Genomic DNA, 17351 nt, shown 5'->3' with positions numbered 1-17351 from the left:
CTTGCTGGGCCGCGTGGGGGCTGCAGGCGGAAGGCCGGGCGACACGGGGTTTCTCCTGCGGGCTCCAGAGCGGCTCAGAGCTGAGGTTCACCATTTGCTCCATCCCGAAGGAGGAAGTCGGGAAGGATTCTGGTGTCACAATTCAGCCTTTACACCTGGGGTTGTAGCCCCCCACAGTTCACCTTCCTGGGATCAGGATCACAGCCAGACCTCCCCAGCTGGGGCCCCCCTCCAGGCCTGCCTCCCTGGAGAATCCCCAGGGAGGGACGTGCAGGCTCTGTTGTGTCATCCTCGCTGGCCTGGGCACTGTGAGTTTCCCAGACTGTTCCCAGCACAGACGTAAAGGGTTTCAGATCCTCCTGCAGAGACCAGCAGGAACAGCCAAGGCGGGTTCGGGATGCTGAACGGAGCTGTGGGTCCGTGGATGAGTGATGATGGGGCGTGTCCCCGCAGAGGGCGTGGGCCGGGCAGGAGTGGGCTGGCCAGGCTCCCGAAGAGAGACCCTGAGGCGCCCAGGCAGCCCACACCTTCAGACGCACCTGCACACAGCGTGTCCATGGAGCTGTGTGGTTCGGGACATGCTTCTGTCTGACAAACGGGATGCTGTGAAGATGAAGGGTCCCAGCCCATTTGACACCAAGGACAGAGCCTAGGCCACCAGAGCAACATCCCTCCTGGTGAGGAGGGACCCCCTGCCCCCAGCCACTCCCAGAGCTGTGTCCCCACATTACCACAGGGAGAGCACAGTGCGTCACTCCGGGGCCCGGGAGGATGTGCATGCAGACAGGCCATGTTTCCTGAACAGGAGTCTTAGGAAGTCTCGGGCTCTCCGGCCCCTCTGTCTCTAAGAGGCATGGACCCTGCAGGTGGTGTTTCCATTTTCTGCAGGGAGGGGCCAGTGGGGCAAAGGTGGCATGGCACGCCCCATGCGACCCAGCTGAGTGAACCTGTGCTCGGTCCTGGCCCAGGAGGCCGGCTTTGCGGCCAGGAGCAGCTCCGGTTGCCACCAGGGCCCAGGCCGGCCCGCACATGCCTACCGCCAGGGAGAGCCACAGCACCGGCACACCCCGGCAGCCAGTGGTCTGTCGCCCACCTGGCGGCACAGTGACATGGCAGCGGGTGGGCCCAGGCTCTGTGCCTCCATCAGTTCCTTGCAGGGACCACAGCTCCCACTGGATGGGGGTTCAGAGCCAGGAGGTGGGAGTGGCCACTCCATGTCCAGAAGGTCAGAGGAAGGAGGCCAGGCTCGTAAGGAGCTTCTGTGCCATCACACCCACTTTAAAGACAGGAGAGGCGTGTGCCAAGGTCACATAGACATGCCCTGGCAGGGATGGTAATGGGCCAGGTAGTGTGACATGGGTACATACACAGGTGTCTGCACCGCCTCCCACAGTCCCCCAGAGAGACGTGACCCACCGAGGCTACCCAGTAAGATGCAGTGAGCCCCAGAGGACTCTGAACCCCAGAAATAAAGAGAGTGTCCACCATAATGGAGACACCAAGTTAGGGCCGTCCATGTTTGGGAATGTCAAAAAGCCATTAACAGAGTGAGTGGGTGGCAGGCTGGTCCGGAGGGACCCATCTAGTAGTGGAGAGAGCAGTGACAGGTGTCTTCCTCCTGAAGCCATGACCCCTCCTGAGAGCAGGGTGGGAATGACTTCACTTGTCGTCTCTGGGCATCTGTATCCAGCAAACCCCTTGTCCTGGGCAGCCAGGGCAAAGGTGGCAGGATCCGTGGTCACCCCCCACCCCGTTGGTTCTTCCCTTCCCCTCTATCACAGACTGCTGATTTTTAGCTCAGAAAATGGCTTCCCAGAAGAGAAGCTGCAATTCCCAGCTCTCCTGCAGCTAGAGGTGTCCTGTGGCTTGGTTCTGGCAGTGGAAGGGGATGTGCAACATCAGGGAAGGGACCTGAAATGGGGGGGGGGTGCCCTTCCTTATTACTTCCTTCTGCTGCTGAGTGGAATACAGAAGTAATGGCCAGAGCTCCAGCAGCCACACGGGCCCATGAGGGGACCTTGGGCCTGAGAGTCTCACATAGCAGAGCTAAAGAAGGAGCCTGTGTCCCCAGTGCTTGGTGTACAGGTCTTCCCTGGGCTGCCCACCTCAAGACTACTTGGGTGTGAATAAGGAAAAAAAACTACCTTGTTGGGAGAGTCCCATAATTTTGGGGGGATTGTGATACTATTGATTTAGATCCTCTGTTTTTCATTAATAAATATATTTTTTTCTTTAAACACAGAACATATAAGAGATTGAACCACTTTCCCCACAATCCTATTTTGAAAATGTATATCAGATTATGTCACTGACCAGCTTAAATCCCTTTCTTCTTTTTAAAAAAATATTTATTTATTTAAAGAGATAAAACCCAAGAGAGAAAGCACGAGTCAAGCGGGCAGAGGGATCGGGAGATGCAGGCTCCCCGCTAAGCAAGGAGCCCGATGTGGGGCTCGATCCCAGGACCCTGGGATCATGACCTGAGCCGAAGGCAGACGCTTCACCAACTGAGCCCCCCAGGTGCACCACTTCTGAAATCTTCTTAAAAAAGCCTAGCTCCTGGGCCCCAAAGAGCTGAGATCCCTACCCTCTGCTCCCTTCAGCTTCCCCTCTGCCTTTCTGTTTATTCCATGGACTCTATGCTTGACGGTCTTTATACTCCGCATTTACCCCACCGATCCTGCCTCCGTGTGGGTGGCTCTTTCCTGTGACCCGAACACAGACCTGATCGTCTGCTGGCCCTCGGCCCCCCTCACTCCATGCCCTGGGTCAGCTCCTGAAAGCACCTGCTCATTTATGCGCATGCTGTCAGCCTCCTCCCTCCCAGATGCAGCCCCCACCAACCCCACCCCAAACCCTCAGCCCAGCACCCTGCCCTGCTGGGCCCAGGGCGTGCCCTAGTCTTGTCTGCTCTCAGCCTGCAGGCATCCCTCAGCCTAGCTGGCTCGGCCCAGCCCGTGCTCCACAAACCACTAATGACAGAGCTGCTGGGCTCTAAATTCCTGGCCCTGACATTGACCTCTGACTCAGGCCCTCAAGCTGATGGGACGCAGGTGACCGTGGGAGTGAGGATGACTGTCTGGAGTCCCGGCAGGTGGCCTGTGGTCTGGCGAAGGGACATCGCTGGGAGGTCAGGTCATATCTGGCTTCCTCCCACCTCTCCTGAAGGTCAGCTGCTGACCCTGGCCAGTCCAGGGAGCTGGCTGGGCTGAGGGCCCAACCACAGGCCGAGAGGAGCTCCTCTGGGCAGGCAGTAGCTCCTCCTTAGTAAATCAGGTCAGAGAAGAGCTACTGAGGGACCTGTGAGGCCCAGGCACACCCAGCCCGCCCCTCCCTTCCTGCTCCCCCTGCCTAGGGCCAGAGGCTTCTCATTCTCCAAGTCTGGGGGTCACCTCCTCTAGGAAGACTCTGGATATGCCCAGATCTCTCCTTGTCTCTCCCAGGGACACCCCTCCCCCCAATACACACACATTGAGGCTCACTGAGGCTCAGGGCAACTTCCATGATGCTCCTGCCATTGGGGTCCAAGGCTTGTGACCAGGATCCCACAGGTTATGACCAAGTGGAGACACCAGGAGGCCAAGGATGGAACTAGCAGGGGTTGCTAAGGGACCTGGGCTGGGGCCTTGGTGTACAATACCCATTCTACCATGGGGAAACTGAGGCCCCCAGCAAGCAGACTTGAACCCAGGTCTTCTGAGCCTACATCATGCTCCCCCCAGATGGGTGCTGGGAGCTACCTCGAGCCCATGGTGGGGCACACAGGTGTGCTCAGCTGACTCAGGGCCTTTCCTCTGGCCCACCTCAGACCCCACGCAGACCACAGCTTTGCTCTCCTCAGGGAAAGCAAATGCCCCAGGAGCTGCAGTGGGGAGGGGCTTTGGACCAAGGAAGCATGGATCCCTCCTGTTCCCGGTCCCTGCCCCAAGGCTCCCAAGCCTGCCCTACACGATGAGGTCCCCATGCAAATAGCTATCCTTGTCCTGCCTTTGGTTTGATCACCATCATGACCACTGAGGGACCTGGCTCTCTGGCCCACTGCCCAGTCCCAGAGAGGCTGCACAGCTGGTCTGGGGACCCCAGTGTGAGCCCCAAGGCGGGGACTTAAGTCAAGTCATGGATCGGACCGAGGGTCCCTGAAAAGGAGGGCTTTCTGAGCACTGCCTTGACCTCACACAGGCGCTGTCACCCATCACCCCTTAGCACGGGGTAAGTGTCCCTCTGTGTGGGAAAGTTAAGGCTTGTCGGTTGGTGTGTGTCATTTCGGGAGGGTAAAGCAGTTGTCACCAGCAAATGGGTGCCTGGAGGACCTTTCTCTAAAAACAGCCACAGAGCAGGGGGCCAGGCAGGAGCCGGTGGCCCTTTGCTCTCTGCCGGCCTTCGCAACACCCGGTCTGTGCTTCTCAGTCTGAACATGTTGGGCTCACATGCCCCTCTTCCACGCTTCCTTGGGCCCAGCTGGTTGGCCAGTCTTTGCTTCTTTCCTTGTCGTCAGCCGAGGCTGATCAGAAGGGTTACAAGCTGAGAAATTCCATTTTGATTCCACAGCGGCTCCTTCCTTCCTGAGGAGGGGTACAGAGGTGTGGGGGCAAAGCAGCCTGCACAGGAAGCAGGTGGGAGGCAGGTGTGCCCTGGTGGCTGGCAGTGGGGACGGCTGGCCCACCCCAGGGGCTCCTCCAAGGGCCACCGCTGCTCAGGGGCTGAACCACCAGACAGATGGGGCCCCAGTCACATAGTCAAGGCAGGTCCTAGAACCCGGATGTGCGTGTGGCCTGCTAGCCGCTCCATGGGGCTGATGGCCTGGGCAGCCTGAGGACGTTGTGCATGCTACAGAGAGGCTGCAGTCTTGGGGGAGGCTCCCCAAAGTGCCACGTGTCCTGTCCCTGGCTCTGGTGGCGTCCAGGCTGGCGGCAGGCCAGGCCCTGGCAGGCCCGTTGCTGGTTGCTGGGCAGAGCCCAGGACAGCATGCAGCGGGCTCTCCTTGAGGGCATCTCACAAGTTGATGCAAACCCATCTAGCACAAAGGGGCATTTATCGGACTAGATGCTGTGTCTCCGCCTAAATGCAGGGAGGACAGAAATAGCCTTTCACAGGGCGCCAGCAGAGCGGGGCTCTCGGCTCGGAGGGTGTCCGTTTCCCAGCTCCTTCTCTGCGCCGGGCAACCTGTCCCTATTCATGGTGAGTCACTCACTGTGTCCTGGGCAGGGGACTCTTTGATCCCTCTCCTGCTGAAACTGTTGGGGGTGGGGGAGAGAGAGAGAGAGAGAGAGAGAGAGGGGGGGGGAGGGTTGGGAGGGGAGGGAGAGGGAAGGAAAGGAAGACCGGGAGGGGGGGATGGGGGGGAGGAGGATGCAGCAGGGGCGAGAGAGAGGGGGAGGGAAGGGAGGAGGGGGAGGGGCATGGGAAAGGGGGGAGGGGGAGAGGGAGAGAGAGAGAGGAGGGAGGGGGGGAGGGGGGGAGGGGAGGGGGGGGGGAGGGGGAGAGGGAGGGGGGGGGGGGGGAGGGGGAGAGAGAGGGGGAGGGAGGGGGAGGGGGAGGGGGAGGGGGAGGAGAGGGGGGGGGAGGGGGAGAGGGAGGGGGAGGGGGAGGGGGAGAGAGAGAGGAGGGAGGGGGAGGGGGCGGAGGGAGAGACCGGAAACAGGGAAGCGGTTGGGTCAGGGGTCAGGTTCGGTCAGGGCGCCGCCGTCTCAGTGATGCCCTGTGGCAGGAACACAGAGCTTAGAGCGCACCCGATGCTCTCGCTGACAGGCTCTGGTAAGGGGATAGCAGGTGGCCCGCAGGAAGAGACTTCTGTGTCCCTGAAAATGGCCGTTCTTCCCAGATGTTCGGCTTTGCTTGTGCTACTCCTCCTGCCTGTAATGTTTCTGGAAAAACGCACCAGTAAGCCACAAAGTCCCACTTGACACGTATAAAGAATTTTAGAAACTTTAATGTGCTAAAACCAATGCTAGTAATGTTCTGAGGAAGCCGAGTAGCTCAGTTGCTACTAACAGAAAGTTCGAAGACTTAACTAATATAGGATTTTTCTCTCACACAGAACAAGCCTGGAATTGGGAAATCGAAGGCGAGGATGACTCCTCCACAGTGTTATTGGGGACTTTTCTTCTCTGCCTTGCGTAATGTGGAATTTCCATCCTCAGAGTAGCCTCATGGCCCAAGATGGCTGCTGGAGATCCCACCATCAGTGCAGGAAGGTTTAGGGGGCAAAAGGGGGCTGGTTGCCAGTTGTCTGTCTCCCCTTAAGGAACTTTGCAGGCGAATATCTACGTTCTGTTTCCATTTCACCAGCTCCCGCTTGCTCCAGGGTGGGCGGGGCAAACTGGCCCCCAGAATGAAACCAGTGCTCATTTCCTGAGGGATGTGTGGGATGTTTGCTTGCAGCCGGCTGGCACCGCTGAGTCCAGCTGGCAGAGCCATGCAGGGGCTGAGCCCTGCTGGAAGGCACACAGGGCGTACCTACTGCGAGGACGCGGAACGCCCATGGCCTCCGCTCTGTCCATGTTTATCACTTTATCTCTGGGAACTCGAGGGGACAAACAACCTTTCGATGCACGAGCACATTCGTTGACCGCGATCAATAAACGTGACGATTGGAAATAAGCTTCTAACAGGGGCAACATGCGAACGCATTCTGTGACAGCCGCGTGCTGGGGCAGCCTGTCAGTGGCGGTAAATGTCACTCATGAAGGACCCGTGGTAACGCGGCTTCCGAGGAAGGACAGGATATCAAATACATGCGATACTGAAGCAGCAGGAGACGCCAGCGTCTGAGGCTGGGAGCAGCCAGGCTGGCCACAAGGGCGAGATATTCTTTTAAGATTCAGCAAAAGCGTGTCTCACACACATGTTCTTGATACGAAATAATTTAAGACATTTTTATAGATAATGAAACATACAAACACGAAGAATGTATGTAAATGCTAAAATAGATCATAATAATATAAACAATACATCGTTAATAAAGTCTATAGATAATAAAATAATATCCTAATTAAGCAACATCCATGAAAGAGAAGTTAGAAAGTGAGGGTAGGAAGACATCAGAGGTGGGAGGAGTGGTGGTCCCCGCTCAGGGCTGTCACCCGCCACAGCCCCCCCGGGAGCCCCATGCGGAGGGAGCGTGCGTCTCGCTCCTGCATCTGGGGGCCGGCTGGGGCTCGGCACATGTGCTCTGCGTGTCCCGCAGCTGGGACCACCCGCTCCTCGGGGCCTGTCCCCCCTTGTTGGGGGTCCGGGGCTCTCAGTGAGCCCTCCACGGGCCTCGGGGTGGAACTGTTCCCTGAAGCCGCTGTTGGTCGGTTCCCAGATCCATGCGTTGGAGGGAGGAGCGTGACGCGCGTCAACTGTAGTGGAAACTACCCCAGACACAGCCTTCCACACCCGTTCTCGGCTTTTATGGGAAGTCGTGTTCTTTACCCAACAGAATCATCCTACAAATGTCATACAGGCTTCATTTCATGTTACAAACACATCTTTCCACGTGGTGAAAGTTCTGCCACGTATGACGCACACAATTCTGGTTTGTGGTCCTATCATGAGTTACGCGAGTGTGGCGCACACGTGTTTTCCTTCTCTTCCCTGCCTCTTAAAGCAATAGTGCAATGACCCCCCCCTCGTACACCTGTCTTTGCGCACTTCTATGACTTCTTAAAGAATGCATTTCTACCTGTGAGCTCGCTGGCCCCCCGACGGCCCCGTACTTACTGTCACTGTCACACCGCGTGTGCTCTCCCTCACCGGTGGACCAGGCTGGCCTGTGTGAGGGTGACCGGGCCAAGGTCCATACACGGGGGTCCGTCTGGTTCTGTGTCTGACGCGGCCGCAGGCTGCGGGTGCTGTGCTCAGGGTCGGCAGCCACCTTGGCAATGGACCCCTCTTCCCCTTAAAAAAACGTACCTCTCCCTTGTACCCCAGATTTGCCTACAGTTTCGACGCCGCTTACTGTCCTGGGAGGCAATTCTCTCTTCTTCCCCAATAACCCCATCTTTTGCTGGTCAAAAGTCACTTGACAGTTCGACATCCGAGGTTACCCACGGCCAGGCGCACCCACGTTCCTAAGCTCGGCTCCTTTGGCTCACCTTGCTGGAGAGTTATGGCCGAGAAAGGGGCGGAGGCTGTCTTGGAGGCCTTGTGGCAGGAGCTCCAGCCTTCCACTGGGCAGCCAAGGGGCCCATCATCCCACAGCACCAGCCCTGATCATCTTCAGCTTGTCCCCTTGGGTGGTGTGAGACCACGGCAGGCCCATATCTTGGGCCTAGGTTGTGGCACCAGGGGCAGGGCTGGACAGGGCGAGATGGATCTCAGAGGTCAGTCCCCATCCTGAGAATCATATTCACGGACCATCACAAAGGTCAACACTTGGAACAGTGTAGTCCTCTGGAATGTTCTGCCAGGCAAGGCCTCTCCCTCTGCTACAGAGGCCACCATGGTTCAGACTCCTCGTGCCTCTTCTAGAATCACAGGAAATGACCTATTCCGTATCCGGCTTCTCTGGCTCACAAAATGTTTTCGAGATTCATTGGTGGTGTTGGTGGGTCAGGAGCTCATACCCCCCACCCCCAGCTGTACACGGCTGTGGGGCAGGCCCCGAGGATGCCCGCTGGGGGCTGTGTTGGATGAAGCTGCCGTTCACTCTCGTGTGCAAGGACTCATGTAAACACATGTTCTCACTTCTCCTGGGCAAACAGAGTGGAATTTCTGGTGAGTGCCTGTCCAGTGTGTCAGAGGCTGCCAGACCGCTGGGCAGGGGCCGCCTGCGTTCTTCCAGCGAAGCTCGAGTCCCGCAGCTGCACGCCCCCCACACTGGGGGTTTCTGCGGATTTCCTGCCCCTCCCGTGGGTTTGCAGAGGCGACTCCAACTGCTCCCCTCGTAATTGGTGGCACTGAGAATACTTGGACGTGCTTGTGAACCCCTCGTGGGTCTTTTCTGATGAAGCGTCTATTCAAGTCTTTGACTCATTCTATCTATCTATCTATGTACTTTTTTATTGTTTAGAGAGAGAGGTCTTTGGCTCATTTAAAATTGAGTTATTTAAAAAAAGGAAAAAAAACAAAATTGGGTTATTCATCTTTTTAGCCTTGATTTTTTAAGGCATTCTTCTCTGTCTCTCTCTCTCTCTCTCTTTTTTTTTTAATTTTATTTATTTGAGAGAGAGACAGAAATAGTGACAAAGAGCACGAGTAGGGAAGAGAGGGAGAAGCAGGTTCTCCATGGTGCAGGGAGCCCGATGCGGGGCTCAATCCCAGGACCCTGGGATCATGACCGGAGCCAAAGGTAGACGCTTAACGAACTGAGCCACCCAGGTGCCCCTAAGACATTCTTTGTGTATTATACATATCTACCTGTTGACCTTAAAATTAAAACAATTATTTTGCCAGAGAAAAAAATGGATTTATTCAGGAATGGCGGAGAATGGCAATCTGGGACCAGCAAGCTGTGGCGAAACCACTGACTCGCCCCACACACTAAGCAGAGAGACATTATTTGTTGATGAGTAGGGGGATGTTGGGAGGGCGGTTTTGAAACACAGCCCCCTGGAGAACGTGAGGCGGTTTCCCACAGCTGAGTTGCAGGCTGGTGGGTTTTCTGTAGGAGATGCAGTGAACATCTCCTCCTGTTGGGGCCTGTAGTTGAGGCTTCTCTCCTGCTGAGAGTCCTGGGCCGGGTCTGGTGGGGACACATGGGGACGCAGGGCCGTGTGCTGTGAGAGCTCCCCCTGCTGGTGCCGGGGCTCCGCGTCACTGAATTTCCTCTCCCTCATTTTCACATTTCCCCCTTTAGATCAAGAGTTGTTTTTTGGGGGGCGCCTGGGTGGCTCAGTGGGTTAAGCCGCTGCCTTCGGCTCAGGTCATGATCTCGGGGTCCTGGGATCGAGTCCCGCATCCGGCTCTCTGCTCAGCAGGGAGCCTGCTTCCTCCTCTCTCTCTCTGCCTACTTGTAATCTCTCTCTGTCAAATAAATAAATAAAATCTTTAAAAAAAAAAAAAAAAAGAGTTGTTTTTTGGTTTTTGCTTTCTGGAAGCATCACTGATCAAGAGTGAGGTTTTCTGAATTCAGTGGCCTTTGTCCCTTGGAGCCAGGAAGGACCTTTCCTGGGTGTCATGTCCCATGCTGGAGGGAAACTGTACAGATTGAAGGCCTGTTGGAGTTAACAAGGAAGTTCAGGAGGGAGAACGCTCAGGCACTGCTGTCCCACTGCCCACCTTTGTCAAGATCGCAGGCCCTGGAGATCACCATCTCCTTATTGAATACCACTTTACACAGGTTTGACGGGCAACGAAACACAAAACTCAAAATAATTATACAAAACAAAAGAAGTTACATGACAATTCCAAATTGTGTGTTGGTTCTAAACCAGGAATCCAGGTCTGAAAGGCGCCAACCGATACACTGATTGGCATTTGTTCCTCCTTAGAGGGGAAAGGGTCTCCTTATGAGGGCAAAGCCAGAGTCCTCTATACCTTCTGGAAGTTTCTGGCAGAAGCAACCAGGAGAGCTGACTGGCGGGTACCACAAGGGCCTGTTGGAAGAATTAACCAAGTACGTTTGGGAAGACACCGCGCAGATATAAATGTGAAACAACAGATGACGAACTTTTTGCAAAACAGCGCAACTTCGAAGATGTTGTAAAACAGTGTTGTTGTCTCAAAAGAGCTGTTTGGAACCAAATCTGCTGTGGAGAATACAGCCGGTAAGCCTGCCAATTCAGAGACCATGAATTTGGATAAGAATCCGAAGTCAGTTAATAGTTGAGAAGAAAGAAGGCTTTTTGTGAATTCTGAACTTTCTAACCGTTTGAAGAAGGCAAGTGAAAGTGAACCCGTCCTGGGACCAGAATGAGGTTGTTTCTAAAAAGACACACTCAGAAGAAGAGGTTCCCCCTTTCACGAGGACTTGGATAAAACAAAAAGAAATACTGTCTTCCCACAAAAGAGAGCAGAACAACAGTGAGAAGAAGGTACGCTGGCCTGGTCCAGGCATCGTGGGAAAGCCGTGTGGTCAGGTGAAACCTGCTTCAGTTCTGGGAAAGCTGCACTTGGGGCTCACCAGATGGCGTGCGGGGCAGTCGGGGTTTGCTGCTTTCCCTGCGGGTCTCACGTGAACCCGACAGCCTATTCCCTGGAGTTTGGCGGCACTTTCCAGCAAGGCTGAAGAGAGTCCTTCTGGAAGCATCTTTTCCAACAGACGGAATCTCCAGGTTGCAAGGTGTGATACAGGTCATGTCCCCTGGGAGCACAGCATGGAAAGGTTGCTCTGCCAGACCGTGGGTTTTTTTTTTGTTTATTTTTTTATTATTTATTTGACAGACAGAGATGACAAGTAGGCAGAAAGGCAGGCAGAGAGAGAGGGGGAAGCAGGCTCCCTGCTGAGCAGAAAGCCCGATGTGGGGCTCGATCCCAGGATTCTAGGATCATGACCTGAGCTGAAGGCAGAGGCTTTAACCCACTGAGCCACCCAGGTGCCCCCAGACCGCGGTTTTTTAAATACAAGCAGCTAGGCCTTGAGAGCAGTGAAGTGGATCCCCCTTTATCAGCTGTGGGTCAGAGGAGGCCATGCGGGCCGGATGTCCGGGGACTCTCTGGGAGGGTGAGTCCGGGAGTTCCAAAGACCGTGGATCTGAGACTTAGAAGGATCCATGGCAGTGCTTTCGGCCACGGTGTGCGGAGGGTCTCACAGATGTTCCCAGCGGAGACTCCGTGACACCATCAGTGAGTGCGACGAGCTCCGAGCACCGAGGACGGTGGACACAGGGCAAGTGTCATAGCGCCCGCCGACAAGGCAGATCTGCCGAAGCCCCTGCCCAGTAAAAGGGGTTCCCCGATGGCGGGGGAGTTGGAGAGGGGTCCCCAGGTAGGGATTCTCTTTCTCACGGAATTTTAGCCACACGAGAAGCAGTGGCCTGTCTACAAGGGAACGTTTCGGTCCGGTGACCAAACATACAGACCACGACGGAAATGTCTGTCTGTCCCTGACATAGGGAGGCTGCAGGGGATCCCCTTGGCAAACTGGAGTGGCCCAGCCGGTGCTCCAGAGTCTGGGAGCAGAGCAGTTTCCCCCGAACGGGGCTCGGAACGGGTGGGACAAGCAAGGTAGGCACTGTGGATTCCGCCAATATCTGTTGGAGATTTTGCCCGGAAGGAGGATGGCAGCTGATCTAATCGGGACAAATGGTTAGTGTCTTTGGAATCAGGTCCAGGTAGCTCAGCGATGGAGCAGAGAAGAGATGCTGAAGGGGCATTTGATTTACTTCTTTGGCTACTTTGATGGCTCCGGTCAAATTGTAGAATGAGTTCCCCCTTGGGAGAGGTAGAAATTCCAGCATGAAATTTTTCTAAGAAATCTCAGCCCAATAAGTGAACAGGGGCAGAGGAGCTAAGGAGCAAAAGGCGTGTGTCTCTCACAGGGCTAGGACAGAAGGGACTGGGTTCAGGGATGGGCACCTGTTTGGGTTGACCCGAGACCCCTCTCTGGGAGCTGTTTTCATGCTCCGAGGCACGAGCTGCTTCGTGGCGGTGGGGCTGAGCACTGAGAGTCAACACAGTCAGAGAGAGATTCACTCCCAGTCTGGAGGGTGGTTTCTCCGGGTGGATTCAGAGGGAGGATTGGGAAAAGCCAAGAGCTCCTTGGAGCCCCAGCCCTGGGAATTAGGAGGACGTTGGACAAGGTTGACCAAAGGGTCAAAGCTGCCTGGAGCACTTACACTGGTAACGGTTGTTTCCCTAGTGTCCTGGCCCTTTGCAGTAACAGTAAAAACCATGAGGTTTTTGGCTTTGGGGGCCTCCATTTACCAGAGTTGAAAATTGAGAATTTTCGTGGTCTTTGTTTTAGGCGATTTTCCTAGGATTTGAGCAAGCTAATTTGCCAAATTGACAAAATCCCGGGCAGACGTAGTCTCAGATTCCATGCTGCTCCTTTTAACTAAAAGAGAACGGTCCCAGTTTGGCCCTTTAGAAAACAGAGTTAAGTGCTACCCAGTTGGATTCAATGTCTAAAGGAAGACCAGAACTTTGTTTAATGAGGATTTGAAATCAGTGAGTGTAACATAACGAACCGACTTGTTGAAACTATGTCATACACCTGAAACTAGGGTAATGTGTCAACTCTATTTCAATAAAGCAAACAACTGAAGATCGAAAGATTTTGACTAATAATCTTTCAAACTACCATCTGTCATAAACAAAATAGAAAAACAGCAAATAAGCTGGGGGAAAAGAGTGGAACTACATGACAGTTAAATTGTTTTTAAATATTAAAATTTATTTTGAGTCAATAATATAAAGCCAAATATTTCAAAGAAAATATAGAAGAAAAACACAACAAAAAAGAAAATATAGAAGAAAGAAATGAACAGATAATGCATGAAAGAAAAAAAACTAACAAAGACTTACAATAAATAAAAGATATTTTATAGTGATAAGTAAATACTTCTAATCACAGCATCAACTCTATTGGGCATGTTGACTTGGACAATGTGTGTTAACTTTCTATGCCTCAACTTACTAATTTGTGAAAGTAGGATTAAAATTAGTAGGGAGGGGCACCTGGTTGGCTCAGTCGTCGAGCGTCTGCCTTTGGCTCAGGTCATGATCCCAGGGTCCTGGGATCGAGCCCCACATCAAGGCTCCCTGTTCAGTGGGAAGCCTGCTTCTCCCTCTCCTACTCCCCCTGCTTGTGCTCTCTTTTGCTGTCTCTCTCTCTTTCTCTCTGTCAAATAAGTAAATAAAAGAATAAATAAATAGATAAGTAAATAAAATTAGTAACTAATTTATAAAATTTTTGTGAGACTATATAAGATAAAAATGTACTCATCACAAAAAGTGTTCATAATTATCATAATTTCACAAATTTTACCCCCCAAAAACCACATTTTTTAAAAATACCCATTGCTAAAAACAAACAAACAAACAAAACCATTGCTTGTAAAGATGTATGGAAATGCGCACTTATGTATTGCTTGTGGTTATGTAAACTGAAATTAATATATAAGAGTTAAATTTGAAATCACACGTCAGAACACTTCAGGTAACACCGCTTACAGTGGTATAAAAGTAGAAGCAACTCAGAAGTCCGAGGTGGGAACAGTGTATTAGCTAAAATAATTGTAGTTAATTCATACAATAAAATACTTTTCACCCAGTAAAGTGATACTATGGAATATTACATGACATTTAAAAATACTCAAGTTCTTAGGTGACCGTTGGGAGTCTCTCGTGATAATGGCCAGCAGGTGATTCGGGATTTGTGTGCAAACCTGACTCCAGGGCAGGCTCGGGAAGCGCTCCCGTCATGGCTGGGTGGGGACTGCCACCAGGTGTTCTGGTGTCTGGCCCCCGTCAGGGGCTTTTCTCTAAGTTCCTCTCAGGGTAGTTTCATCCAGTGTTCAGCCTGGGCCTCACCAGTAACAGGTGGCCCAACTGATCTAAATCCCAGACACCAGCTTGGTAAGTTTAAGTAACTATTGAATTCTTCAGTCAGCCAGTGGGGCTCGTGCATCGCTTTGGGACACTGTGTGGCTCGAGAGTCAGCCTAAGTCCAGGGAGCGTCAGAAAGTTGGGGTTCACTTGGATCCTCAGAAGGATCGGGCAGGTCCTAGTACCTCGAGGAGGAGGCGGGGAGACTCAGAGGAAAAGCAACGCTGGGGAAGCTGAGGGCGTAGGGGAGGTGGGTACCGCACACGGCGACTCCAGAGCCCACTGGGCCCTTGTGGCTCAGAACCCGAAAAGGGGGTGGGGGAGGGGCTTCCTGGTATTGTTTGTCCGCCTCGGTCTACAAATTGTGGTTGTTGCTTTATTTTTTTTTAAAGTTTATTTATTTATTTGAGAGAGAGAGAAAGAGAGTGAGCAAGGGGAGGGACAGAAGGGGAGAGAGAGTCCCTCAAGCAGACCCCCACTAAGTGGGGCTGACCTGGGCTGACATGGGGCTCCATCCCACGGCCCTGAGCTCACGACCTGAGCCGACTTAAGAGCCAGATGCTTCGCTGACGGAGCCTACCAGGGACCCCTCTGTCTACAAACTGGATTTTGCAGACAGGCAGCTTTAGATTCCTGGTCACATTCGGAAGCTGCAAGGTACCCTCAGGCATACCCCAGAGTTTCGAGAACTTCAGAGCCTCAGTTGTCCGATCCGGCTCTGAGAAAAGTCTGGGGAGATGCGTATTCCCTGTAATGGACGTTGAAGTTCTAGTGTATGTGCTGCCGAAGCGAGCACGGAGGTTGAAGTTCTAAAATCTTGTGGTTTAGGGCCCCTGGGTGGCTCAGTCGGTGACACGTCTGCCTCCTGCTCCGGTCATGATCCCAGGGTCCTGGGGGCGAGTCCTGCGTTGGGCTCCCTGCTCAGCGGGGAGTCTGCTTCTCCCTTTGCCCCTCTAGCAGCTCATGCATGCTCTCTCGGTCAGATAAATAATTAAAATCGTCAAAACAACAACAAAATAAAATCCTGTGGTTTATTTGGTCCATTTAGTTAGAAATACACAGGTGGCGGGCCTGCGGTGCTCACACATAGGACTGGGCGGGGGGAGGGGGGCAACCTCAAAGCATTTTGATGACTTGGATCCCATTTCTGAGAGGTTTTTCTCTAGAGCAAAGCGAAAAATCCCTAAACAGCACACTTTGAACAGGAACAGTCTGTTCCAAAAGCAATCTGACCTAAGCCAGCACATTTTCAGTTAGGAACAGTTTGGTTCCAAAAAGGAGTGGGACCAAAGACCAAACAAGTACTCCCAGAAACAAGACTTAAAACAGACTCTGAACAAAGCCTGGAGGGCTCCGAATGCAGAGCACGCGGAGTGGGTCATCCCGGAGACACGCCTGCCCGTCAAGCCCGAGGGTCCGCAGGAAGCAGGCAGGTCAGCGCCCTCTGCGGCCGCTGCCACCTGCAGGCTGGCCAGCCCGGGGGAGGGGGTGGGTTGGGTGTCTACTGCGGATCGCACTTCTCTGGCCGCAGGTAGTGTTGACCTGAAAAATAAGACTGCCGGTGATTTTACCAGCAAAAACAGACTCATCTGGGAATAGCCGAGAATTGCAATCTGGGACAAGCAAGCTACTGCAAAACCGCAGCATGGGTTAGGGCCACAGATGAAAGAGGAGCACTGTTTTATGGAGCAGGGTGTGGGGACAGCTGCTTTGCGAGCCAGTTGCTGGGGGAAAGCAGGAGGTCCGAGGGACGGCGGTTTTGCCCTGGCTGGGTTACAGGGGTGGTGGGTTTCTCCCAAGAGTGGTGCCCCTTTCCTGGCATTGAGAGTCCTTCCCTACCTGGCATGGGCGGGGGCACGAGGCCCCCCTGCCTGCCTCCCCACTCCCCTTCGTTAAGTTCCACACATCCTTTTTGGGACACGGGTGCTGTGGATAGTTTTCCAAGTCTGCACCTTGTCTGTTGTATTGTCGATGGTGTCTTTGGATAAGCAGGTTTTATGAGTATGCGTCTTGGCATCTTGTCCCGGAGGCCTCTTCCCCACGGTCTCTGAGCTCTGGACAACCTCAGCTACCTGCTCTGTGGTGACATTTCTTCTTCACGGCCAGCACGATGTCAGGCTTTCCCAGTGCAGGGCGCTGGGGGTCCTCCGGGTAGGGTGAGGACTTCTGGCACACAGCCGTGGGCCCCTTGTGACCTTGCAGTCCGCAGCCTGTCACTGCCTTTCTGTGGCCTCTCGACCCAGGCCCCCCACTCTGGGCTCACCCTGTATCTGGCCGTGAGGCACGACGCCTACGCCGAGGTGGTTGCAGACCAGCCCAGGGCAGGGCGTGCAAACCAGCGGACTTCCCTGATGTCCATGCCCTCCCCGGGGAGACCCCATCCCTGCCAAGCTGGCTCCCTTCACCCCGAGGTCTTCTGTAGCATCTAGTCCTGTCAGCACTTACTTACTCATGGTCCTGATGTCCCCCTAAACGTCCTTGACTGGATGCAGACTGATGTACAGGTACAGATTAGCCACTGATCAGGTCTCTGTGACCAACATGACGTGGCCTATAGCTAAGCTATATCCGCACCAGATCTGATCTATGTGTAGTTATAGGCCTGTTTGATTTTTAACGATTTACTTATTTTATAGAGACATTGAGAGAGAGAGAATCTCAAGCAGACTCCGTGCTGGGCAGGGAGCCCAACACGGGGCTCGATCCCATGACCCTGAGATCATGACTTGAGGTGAAATCAAGAGTCAGATGCTCAACCAACTGAGCCCTCCAGGCATCCCTCTGCCTATTTTGTAAAAACATCTTAACCATTGTTATGTGTCCAGTGGCAGTAAGTGTGTTTGCACGTGGTGCCGCCGTCCTCACTGTCCGTCTCCAGAATGTTCCAACTTCACAAACGGAGACTATGTTCTCATTAAACACTACCCCCTACCCTGCAG

This window comes from Mustela putorius, unplaced genomic scaffold (assembly GCF_011764305.1).
Source record: "Mustela putorius furo isolate JIRA1106 unplaced genomic scaffold, ASM1176430v1.1 tig00003854_pilon_pilon_pilon, whole genome shotgun sequence".
NCBI lineage: Eukaryota > Metazoa > Chordata > Mammalia > Carnivora > Mustelidae > Mustela > Mustela putorius.
Note: the sequence above shows the minus strand (reverse complement) of the source record.